Below are 11,665 nucleotides of genomic sequence, written 5' to 3'. Positions count from 1 at the left end.
CCTTGGATACATTTAAAGAATGATGTAACAATCTTATTTTTAATGGCAATACCTGTAATATGCCAGAAATTATTTAAACTTAAGATGAAACATTTTACATATGACCTTTAAAAATACAAGAAGAAACATAATTTGTCAAATTTCTTTTAGGAGGTAAGTAAGAAATTTTGAAGACCACAGCCGCAGAGGAGCTAAGCTGCCACCTTTCCTAAAACCTCCCTGAATGAAACGTCTCATTTCCCAGATCCATCCTATCCTGGGCAGGCAAAGGCTTGAAAGCTTTCTTCCTCTTTTGTCTTTTTTGATGGCTCCACCTCCTGTGAAATGGAACTTCCCCAAAGACCCTGATGGTGGGAAAGATTGAAGGTAGGAGGAGAAGGGGGCGACAGAGGACAAGATGGTCGGTTGGCATCACTGACTCAACGGACAGGAGTTTGAGCAAACTCTGGGAGATGGTGAAGGACAGGGAACCCTGGCATACTGCAGTCCACGGGGTACCAAAGAGTCAGACACAACTTAACATCTGAACAACAACAGGGTAAGGAGAATCCAGAGCTTTAACCTTTTCATCCCAGAAGTAGAGACAGAGAGCTCTCACCTCTTGCACTGCCCACCTAGGAAGGAATAGGATAATACAGTATTCCTCTGGAAATGGCCTAGCAGTTAACAGTTCACAGTTCCAGGCAAGAGTTAGTACATAGAGATTTTAGAGTTAACCCAGCATTTTGTTTTATTTTTACAGTTATCCAAGTTGCTTTTGCAAAATCACTTGACTTTGATTAACCTGAATACTATAAGTGATTCCCACATTCCTAAAAGCACTATAGTAAACCCTGTCATCTCCTTTGACTTAAAGTATGACTGACGTGCATTTTACTTTTCAAGTGATTTGTTCTTTTAGCTTTGTTTTGTTTAGTCACTAAGTCGAGTCTGACTCTTTTGTGACCCCTGGGCTGAAGCCCACCAGGCTCCTCTGTCCTTGGAGATTTTCCAGGTAAGAATATTGGAGCGGGTTGCCATTTCCTTCTTTGGGGTCTCTTCCCAGCCCAGGGATCGAACCTGTGTCTCCTGCATTGCAGGCAAATTCTTTACACTGAGCCACCAGGGAAGCCCTCTTAGCTTTCTAGGTGGCCAAAGCCAGGCTCAATGAGGAAGAGAGTAGACGGATGGAGCCAAGGCTCCATTCCCTTCCTTCCTCTGTCCCTCTCTCTCTTTTTTCTTTCCTTAGTAAATGCCTGTAAGAGCCAGATCCATCAAGGGCCACAAGAGCAGCTGTGAACAGAAGCTGACTGAATCCCAGAGTGGAGCATGGGGATGGGGTGGGGAGGGGAATGTGAATGGAGCATGAATCCATAGTCTCTGTTCAAAAGATTTAATTGAAACTTGAAATTCAGAGTGACTAGAATGTATCTTCTTCTTTGTCTCCTTTAAGACTCAGTGATCCTCTAGGATCCCTGGTGTTTTTCTGGGTTGGGCACCCTTTCTGCTCCTAGACTGAACTGTGAGTTCCCTGAGGACAGAGGTTCTCTTTTCTGGCCCTCTGCAGAATGTCTAACACTGGGCCATTCATGGAATGTTTGAATGTTTGTTGAGTGAATGCGCGGAGGGGAGAGGTGGGAGCTAAGACGGGAAGATAGGTTTGGAGCCAGGCTGTGAAGGAAGACATGCTCATGAGTTGAACTCCATCGGAAGACAGATTTGGGTTTTGTTTACAGTTTTATTGAGGTATAATCTGCATTAGACTATAATCTACATTAACTTTTTTTAAGTAGAGAGTGAATTTAGGTAAATGTATACATCGTGCAATTACCATGATGACCCAGTTTTAGAACACTCCCATCACTCCAGAATGTTCCCTTCTACCCCTCTGCAGTAAGTCCTCACCTCCATACTCCAGACCACAGGTAACCACTGACATGCCTCCTGTTGCTAAGGTTTTGGTTTTTCTAGAATTTCACATAAATAAAATCTTACAGTATGTGGTTTTTTGTAACTGGGTTCTTTCACTCAGCATGTTGTTTTTGAGATCCAAAATATTGTTGTATGTATCAGTACCTAGTTCCTTTTTATTGTTGAGTAGTAGTATATTATGCTTTCGTTGTTTAGTTGCTAAGTTGTGTCCTACTCTTTTGCAACCCCATGTACTATAGCTCGCCAGGCTCCTTTGTCCATGGGATTCTCCAGGCAAGAATACTGGAGTGGGTTGCCATTGCCTTCTCCAGGGGATCTTCCCAACCCAGGGATTGAGCTCACATCTAAATTGGCAAGCGGATTCTTCAAAATGTTAATGATCAGTGAATAGGGATAAAGGCTATATGGAAGTTCTTTGTACTACTCTTGCAAGTTTTCTGTAAGATTAAAATTTTTTAAGCCACTTGCCCACGTGATAAATTTCCTTCAGCAGTACCACTGGAATTTGAACCCTCTGTAGCCTCCAGCCCTCCACACACTGCTTTGTGGAGCTGCCCAGTGACCCTAATAGCTGTTTGCTGAAGCCAGGCCCCAACAGGGCCTCCTGACCTGATGCCTCAGGAAAGAGGGGGCCCAGGTGCCTTGGAGCAGTGTTTCTCCAACTTCGAACATGCACACAAATCACTCGGAGGTCTTGTTACAATGCAGAATCTCCTTCAGTGGATCCAAGGTGGAGATGGAGTGTCTGTGTTTCTAACAAGTTTCCAGAAGAGGCAGATACTGCTGGTCCCTGGATCAGAGTTCCAAAGGCAAGGTCCAGAACTCTAGGGCCTAAAATGCAAAATTTATGGGGGAGGGGAGGAATAGAAAGGAACGTTTAGGAGATGGTCCACGGTTGTGATTCTATGTACTTTAAATGCTCTTCAACCAAAAGCTTTCATTTTTCAAACATTCTGTCATTCAATAAAGACACAGAGTGAGCCTAATGGGGTGCCATACTTTAGAGTAAGGAACTGAATGCTGATTAACATTAACTGAAAGAGTTATAATTTATCCAGTCTTTCCTTGTCCTAGGAGACTCCAAATCAGCCTTAAATCTAGACAGCTTTTAGCCCAACAAGTGAACTTGTCATCCAACAGTCTCACTTCACCTCACAGGCACAAGAGAGAACTTTGCAGGCAGGGAGCCCTGTAAATGATGATTTCGTCAAAAGCAGAAACAAAACATTTAAAAAACAGTTGGCATTTGTGCTGTGGCATCATTTTAGTGACATAATAATTTTATAATGAGTGTTTGTACAAAGGACTTTTAGCTTTCAGCCCTGAGGGGGAAGGTATCTTACCTTAACATCACCAACATCTTTTATTATTTTTAAAGCATTTTTATTGGGAGACAACCTTGAAGGAAACAATTGACCTTACCTAGGACCAAAATTACAGTTACTACCTTTTCAGAGGTTTGAGGATAATCAAGTGCCACCTTTTAGGGAAGAGGCATTTGAAGAAGGATCTTCCCTAGTGGCTCAGTGGTAAAGAATCCACCTGCCAATTTAGGAGCCATAATGCGGGTTTGATCCCTGGGTTGCGAAGATCCTCTGGAGGAGGAAATGGCAACTCCAGTACTCTTGCCTGGGAAATCCCATGGACAGAGGAGTCTGGCGGGCTACAGTTCATGGGGTCACAAAGTGGCGGACTCAACTTAGCGACTAAACAACAGTTTGAAGAAGAAGGATGCTGTGAGCATTTGAGCAGCATACACCTCACATCTACCTCTCAGGAAGGAGCCCTGAAAAGGATAAGGATACCTGGTTCCAAGACTCAGCCTTTCAGTCCCCTTCTTCCAGGAAAACCTTTGGCCAGGGACCTCCCTGGCGGTCCAGTGTTTGGGAATGTGCCTGACAATGCAGGGGATACAGGTTCGATCCCTGGTGCAGGAAGATTCTGCTTGCTGTGGGGCAACTGAGCCCATGCACACAACTGCTCTAAAGCCCGCTGCACCCCAGAACCCGTGCTCTGCAGCAAGAGAAGCCGCCGCAATGAGGAGCCTGTGGACTGCAACTGAAGCATGGCTCATGCTCTGCAACTAGAGAAAAGCCCGCACCCAGCAACGAAGACCCAGGGTAGCCAATAGATAATTACAATTAAAATTAAAAAAAAGAAGTGGCCAGCAGGACCCTCACTCTCTGAGGCTCCCAGAACACTTTGAGCCCACTCAGAGTTTTCTTTCCCTTTTTCCCGGTGGTGGCTGATGCCTCTCTGCTTTTGCTTCTTCCCTTTTCCTTTGCCTGGCTGACTTTCACTTCCCAGTCACAGCTGATAAGCTGCCCCCAGCTGCTGCCTTTGAACTGTCCCTACACGCTTCCTGCCCTCTGCTCTCTCCTTGCCTTGGTTATCCAGAACTGGCTGGAGCCTGGCCCACAAGGTGACCCCTGTGAGGAAGCGTGGCAGGAGCCACGGTCTACTCCTAAGACGTCCGGGGGCCACAGCCCTCTCCCAGGCCAAGCGAGCCTCCTCCATCGCTGGAAATGAGAAGGCCCTGGACGCCACTTGTGGTCAAAGCTGTTTCCTCACCCTCATCCTTTCTGGGGGAGGCTGATTATCAGGTCAGCTCCTACCCGGTTCAACAGTAACCCCTATCTTCTCTAAATAAGACACCCTGGGACTTCCCTGGTGGCCCCATGGTTAAGAATCTGCATGCCAATGCAGGGGACACAGGTTGGATCCCTGAGCTGGAAATATTCCATATGCTGCAGGACAACTAAGCCCATGGGCCACAACTACTGAGCTGGTGCGCCATAGCTGCTGAAGCCCTTACAGCTGGAGCCTGTGCTCCACAAGAGAAGCTGCTGCAATGAGAAGTCCATGCCCCGCAACCAGAGAGTAGCCCCGCTCACTGCCACTAGAGAAAGCTCGCATGGAGCAACAAGGACCCAGCACAGCCAAAAATAATAAATGAATAAATAAAAGCTCTGGCTCAGAAGCCCCCTCCAGCCTGGATGTCCGCCCCCCGCCCCTCAACTGCTCTCCCCAACACAGATAATCGGCTTCAAAGGGGAGTTTAGACTTGGTCTGAACTTAACCCGAGGCTGCACTTGTTAGAATTCGCATCTGTTCCTCCCTCCTAACCACAGTCCACAAGGCTCCTTGGTAAGGGTTCTTTGTTGAAGTGTTTGACCCAAAGGCCCTGGAGGGCAGGCTCATGCCCTTCTCCCCTACAGCCTACCCTCTACCCTCCCTGCTCCCCCAGGGAGCAAATCAGAACCGATTCTTCAGCCAAGGACAAGGCTACGGTGAGCAATCATGGACCAAGCCAGGGATTTGCCCTCACTCCCGTCCCTACCTTTCCAACTCTCAGTCATCCAAAGCGCCCAGCCCTCTGCTGAGCAATGACTTCATCCCAGCTGATCTCATCGGAAAAACCACAAGCCCCCAGCTCGCACTTGATTCCCTGCAGTCTTGTGTGTTTGCATCTCCCTCATTAGGAGACAGTAACACGGTGGTGGGGATTATGGATGGGCTGTGGAATCAAAGGGACCTACGTTCACATCCTGCTCCATCGCTGTGTTCCTGCAAGTTACTGAAACTTCTCAGCTTTATTTTTGGAGAAGGCAATGGCAACCCACTCCAGTACTCTTGCCTGGAAAATCCCATGGATGGAGGAGTCTGGTGGGCTGCAGTCCATGGGGTCACAAAGAGTCAGACACGACTAAAGCGACTTAGCAGCAGCAGCAGCTTTATTTACTTCATCCAAAAAAATAGGTACCCTCACACTTCTTTAAAGCTTTTTCCTTGAGAATTGACTGAAAATTCTCTCAACAAAAATTTAGTGAGTGTCTACTCTTTGCCAGGCACTGCCCTGCTGCTGCTGCTGCTAAGTTGCTTCAGTCGTGTCCGACTCTGTGCGACCCCATAGACGGCAGCCCACCAGGCTCCCCCGTCCCTGGGATTCTCCAGGCAAGAACACTGGAGTGGGTTGCCATTTCCTTCTCCAATGCATGAAAGTGAAAAAGTGAAGTCAGAACTTACATTCTAGAGACAATAAGCATGTAGCCAAACAAATAATGTAATATTACTTAAAAAAAAAAATTACCACAGAGAATGACTAGATTGGGAGAGAGGGTAGTGTTTTAAATAGGATGATTAGGGAAGGTTGTCTGAAGATATGCCATCCAAGCAGACCTGAAGTGTAAAGGAGTGAGCTATGAAAAGTCGGGGGAGAGCAGGTATAAAGATCCTGAAGCAGAAATGAGCTTGGTAAACGCAACAACAGTAGGATCAGTGCAGAGAGAACAGAGTCAGAGGGAAGGGGAAGGTTGGAGATGAGATCAGAGAGGGGATATGTGTGGGAAAGATTTCACAGATAGTAAGTGTTCCATCAATTATTCTTAAAGGGATCTTATTTCCCTAACAAGGCTGTATGTTCTTTGAGGGCATTCATACTGAACAAATATTTACTGAGTGCCTACTAAATGTCAGGTACAGTGCTACAACATAGGAATATAATAATGAACAAGACTGTTGTGGGAGAGAAAAATGATGAGAAAATGAGCAGGGTACAGTGCAGGATCAGAGACAGCTGAGGCTACCTGTTGCAACTTGAGGAGCTGAACTTGGACTCGGGGGCATCCTGATGTTTATTGTATGACACTGCCAAAGAGAGTGCCCAGTGAATCATTATTCGAATATTAAGAGATGGAAAAAGAGATACAGGATAAATATGAATCAAAAGAAACCATTTAATATCACTCAAAATAGGCATTAAAGTAGAAACCTTCATAAGGGACAAAGAGGACTTCATAGGCAGTACAAGACTGAGAAGCTATAAAGATAACAAACTATATGCACCCAACAATATCCCCTCAAAAAATAGAAAGCAACGACTGATAGAAGAATCAACAAGCAGAATTGGACACTTAATATAGAGATCTTCTTTGACTTACGAAGGAGTTTTATCTTGCAAACACTTGAAAACATTGAAATGTTAAAACACTGAAAACATTTAATACACTTAATCTACTAATCATGGCTTAGCCTAGCCTACCTTAAACATGCTCAGAATACTTACATTAGCCAACAGTTGGGTAAGATTATCTAACTCAAAGCCTCTTTTATAATAAAGTGTTGACTATTTCACGTAATTTATTAAATACTGTGTGCTGTATGCTAAGTTGCTTCAGTTGTGTCCGACTCTTTGCGACCCTGTGGACTGTAGCCCACCAGGCTCCTCTGTCCATGGGGTTCTCCAGGCAAGAATACTGGAGTGGGTTGCCATGCCCTCCTCCAGGGGATCTTCCCAACCCAGGGATTGAACCCACATCTCTTATGTCTCCTGCGTTGGCAGCCGGGTTCTTTACCACTAGCGCCATCTTGGAAACCTTGAATACTGTACTGAAAGTGAAAAGCAAAGCAGTTGTTTGGGTACAGCATGGTTGTAAATGCATCAGTTGTGCACCCTGGTGATCTTGTGACTGACTAGGAACTGTGGCTCACTGCACAGCCCAGCATCAGGAGAGAATACTGTACTGAATACTGATAGCCCAGGAAAAGATCAAAGATCAAAATTCAAGGTACAGTTTCTACTGAAAGTGTATCACTTTCCCATCACCATATAGCTGAGTAATCTCAAGTTGAACCATCATAAGTCGGGAACTGTGTATATGGACTTAGAAGCTGATAGACTGAATAGTTTATATTTAAAAAGTGAAGATAAAATATATTTTAATAACTCAGTCAGTTCACTCTAATAGAGAGCTTTATACTCAACCAATAAAGGATACATATTCTTTCCAAGGAATATAAGGAATAGTCACAAAGATCAGTCATGTACTGGCCATGCCCTTCAATAAATTCCAGAGAATTAACATCATGTAGGCCATGCTCTCTGACCATAATGCAATAAATTTAGAAATCAATAATAAAAGAGTAGCTTAAAATTCCTAAAAATCTGAAAATGTAAAAAATACTATTACATACTAGAATAGAGAAATTGTAATAAAGGAAACTGCAAAATACAATGACAACACCAAGTGTCAAAGTGTGTGTAAGATAGTACTTAAAAGGAATTTATAGCACCACACACATTTATTTGACAAACAAGATATATTGAAACCAAAGAGCTAAGTGTTCAATGCAAAAGATAAGAGAAAAAATCAATGATATTTGATGATGGTGGGCGAGAAGGAAGAAAAGCAATAAATATGAATAACAATGAAAAACAATTTGTTGAAAAGACTAGATGATTCTGTAGTAAGACCAAGAAAAAGTAGAAAGATATACATGTAAACAATGCAAAAAATAATGAAATAATTTACAGTCAAAATAGTTTTAGAAAGATTATGAACTACTGCATGCTAATAAATTGGAAAATCTAGATGAAAGGAATTCAAAGCTGGAAAAACATAAAATACTTAATGACACAAGGAGAAACAAGTTTGAATAGAAAAATAATCATTAAAAATTGTGAAATCATAATGTGATTCCCTCCATCAGATACAAACATATATACATATTTGCTTATATTTAAAAATAATGGGAGACTAAATCATAAAAAAGCTGCCTGTGAGGAAGAGCCAATAATAGAGAAGCTAGGATTCTCTAAATATATCTGTTCTGCAGATTTTATTGTAGAACTATGTAAACATTTAACATAATAAAATTCAATTTATATTAAAAGGGAATCCCTAAAAAATGAAAACAAATTGAAACAAATAAAACCTAACTGTGCATCAAGTTGATTACTCACAGGGAGCTGCTATTCCAAGTGACTTTAAAACAAATAATTGGACTCTACATGCCTGGTGGGATATACCCAAAGGATGAAAGAATGGTAACACGTGCGCGCGCGTGTGACACACACACACACACACACACAAACACATACACACATAAGGTCAAACATTTCCAAGAAATTTTACTTATTTTACCTTATTAACTTATTGACCATACCACAGGGCATGTGGCATCTTAGTTCCTCAACCAGGGATGGAACACACTCCCCCTTCGTTGGAAGCACAGCTTTAACCATTGGACCACCAAGTAAGTCCTTAAAATTTTCTTTGGAATCACATTGGTGGTGGAGTTTTGGTTTTATTATCATTCTGAGACTGTTAGTGTGTATTGCAAGATAAAGGAAATAAGTGTATTGGTGTTACTGAGAACTGAGATTTTGACATGCAGAAAAGAGATAATGGTGGAAGATGGAAGAAGTTAGGTAGTCCTGAATTTGAACTGAAAGTATGTGGTAGGCAGAATTCTAAGATGATTCCCATTGGGACAAGCCTTTGTATAATTGCTTTCTCTTAAGCGTGGGCAGGACCTGTGACTTGACGAGATGCAATTCTTGTGACTAGGTTTTATTATAGCTAAGGGATAGGATAGGAAAGGATTTGACAGATACAATTAAAGTTCCTAATCAGTTGACTTTAAATAAATCAAGAGTGATTATCCTATGTGAGTCTGACCTAATCAAGCAGCTCTTTTTAAAAGAGGATCTAGAAGTCAGAGACTATACACAGTGAGCCCTTAGATTGATCTCTTTTAATTCAGAAAGAAAACAGAGGAATCCGCTACCACCACTGCCGTTTATCATAGCTGCTGCTGCTAAGTCGCTTCAGTCGTGTCCGACTCTGTGCGACCCCATAGATGGCAGCCCTCCAGGCTCCCCTGTCCCTGGGATTCTCCAGGCAAGAACACCGGAGTGGGTTGCCATTTCCTTCTCCAATGCATGAAAGTGAAAAGTAAAAGTGAAGTCGCTCAGTCATGTCCAACTCCTAGCAACCCCATGGACTGCAGCCCACCAGACTCCTCCATCCATGGGATTTTCCAGGCAAGAGTACTGGAGTGGGGTGCCATTGCCTTCTCTGGTTTATAATAGAGGACTACCAATATATTGCCATGCGAAAGAGAGACTAAGAACTGGAGGAAAAGGGAGAAGTTGTTTTTGACATTTAAATGTCATTTCCATTTATCTGGAAAACCAAGAGAATTAACAAATTATTAGGTCTAAATAAAGTTCACTTTCACTCATAGCTCAAATCAGTAAAGAATATGCCTGAAGTGCAGGAGACCCTGGTTCAATCTCTGGGTCAGGAAGATCCCCTGGAGAAGGATATGGGAACTCACTCCAGTATTCTTGCCTGGAAGATCCTATGGACAGTGGAACTTGGTCCACTACAGTCCATGGGATCGCAAGAGTCAGACACAACTCAGTAACTAAACCACCACCAAAGTTTAGGAAGGTTGCTAGATAGCAAGGTAATATACAAAAATCAGTAGTATTCCCATATACCTTCAAAACCCAGTAAATAAGATGCTACATTTAATAGCCATGAAACTATAGCATATGTTGAAATTAAACATACTTTGACCTGGAGAAGGAAATGGCAACCCACTCCAATATCCTTGCCTGAAAAAGTCCATGGACAGAGGAGCCTGGCGGGCTGCAGTCCATGGGGTTACACGACTGAGCCTGCATGCAAGAGGGTGGAGGGAGATGGGTTGGTAGCAATAAACTAGTAGAACTAAAAAAAAAAAAAAATGTTGAATGCCCATGAAATATGGGTTCCACATCCTCTGATTCAACCAACTCTGGATCAAAAATACTTGGGGAAAAAAGTCCAGAAAGATCCAAAATACAAAACTTGAATTTGCCACATGCTGGCAACTATTTACATAACTTTGACATGGTATTAGGTATTGTAAGTAATTTAGAAAGAATTAAAAGTATACAGGAGGATGCACATAAGTTATATGCAAATACTATGCCATTTGATATAAGACACTTGAGCAGCTGCAGTTTTGCTATCTGAGGGGCTTCTGAAATCAGTCTCCCATGAATACTGAAGGATGACTATATCTGAATTAAAAATGTAAAAGCCTATTAAAATGCATAAAAGAAAACCTGAATAATCGAGAGCGCATTTTATGTTCGTTGGTAGAAGGGCTTAACATCGTAAAAATAGTAATTCTCACAATAATTAATCTACAAATTAAATGTAATTGCATCAAAATCCTAGTTGAAGAGACTCTGATTCTAAACTACATGTGGGAAAAGCACATCTATCGATAGTTAAGACACTTCTCAAAAGAAGGGCAGAAGGGGTATGTGCCCTTCCACATAAAGGGATGTACTGCAAAGCTAGAACCATCAGGACAGTACTGACGCAAGAACAGCAAGTGGAGCAGTGAACCAAAGGAGGTCAGAAGCAAAACCTTGCTAACAAAGGGGACGGAGACATCACTCCTCAGCGGGAAGTCAGTGAATTGTTCAGTGCACAGTTGGGAGAGTTGCCTCACTTTAAGGAGAAAAATCAAGTTCAATCTCACAACATAGGTATAAGAAACAACCTCAAGGAGATTAAAGTCCTAACTTTGAAAAGCAATAACACCAGGAGAAGGAAATGTAGAAGAATATTACTGGAAATTTTGGAGTAGGAACATTTTCTCTAAAAAGGGGGTTATTGTATGTAATAGATCCTTTACGTTGTCTGGCTTTCTCTTCACCCATTTCCACGTCTCACTTCAAATGCTCTGCACCGGTCTACGCCAGTTTGATCTTCACTGCGTCATGAGATCTTTTGTTGTGGTGCACAGACTCTCTGGTTGTGACTCATGGGCTTAGTTACTCCTAGGCATATGGAATCTTAGTTCCCCAACCAGGGATAAAACCCGCATCCACTGCATTGCAAGGCAGATTCTTAACCACTGGACCACCAGGGAAGTCCCTCTTTCTACTTCTAACCGTGCTGCCTCCCAT

This window comes from Bos mutus, chromosome 24 (assembly GCF_027580195.1).
Source record: "Bos mutus isolate GX-2022 chromosome 24, NWIPB_WYAK_1.1, whole genome shotgun sequence".
Classification (NCBI taxonomy): Eukaryota; Metazoa; Chordata; class Mammalia; order Artiodactyla; family Bovidae; genus Bos; species Bos mutus.
This window is presented reverse-complemented; position numbering follows the sequence as displayed.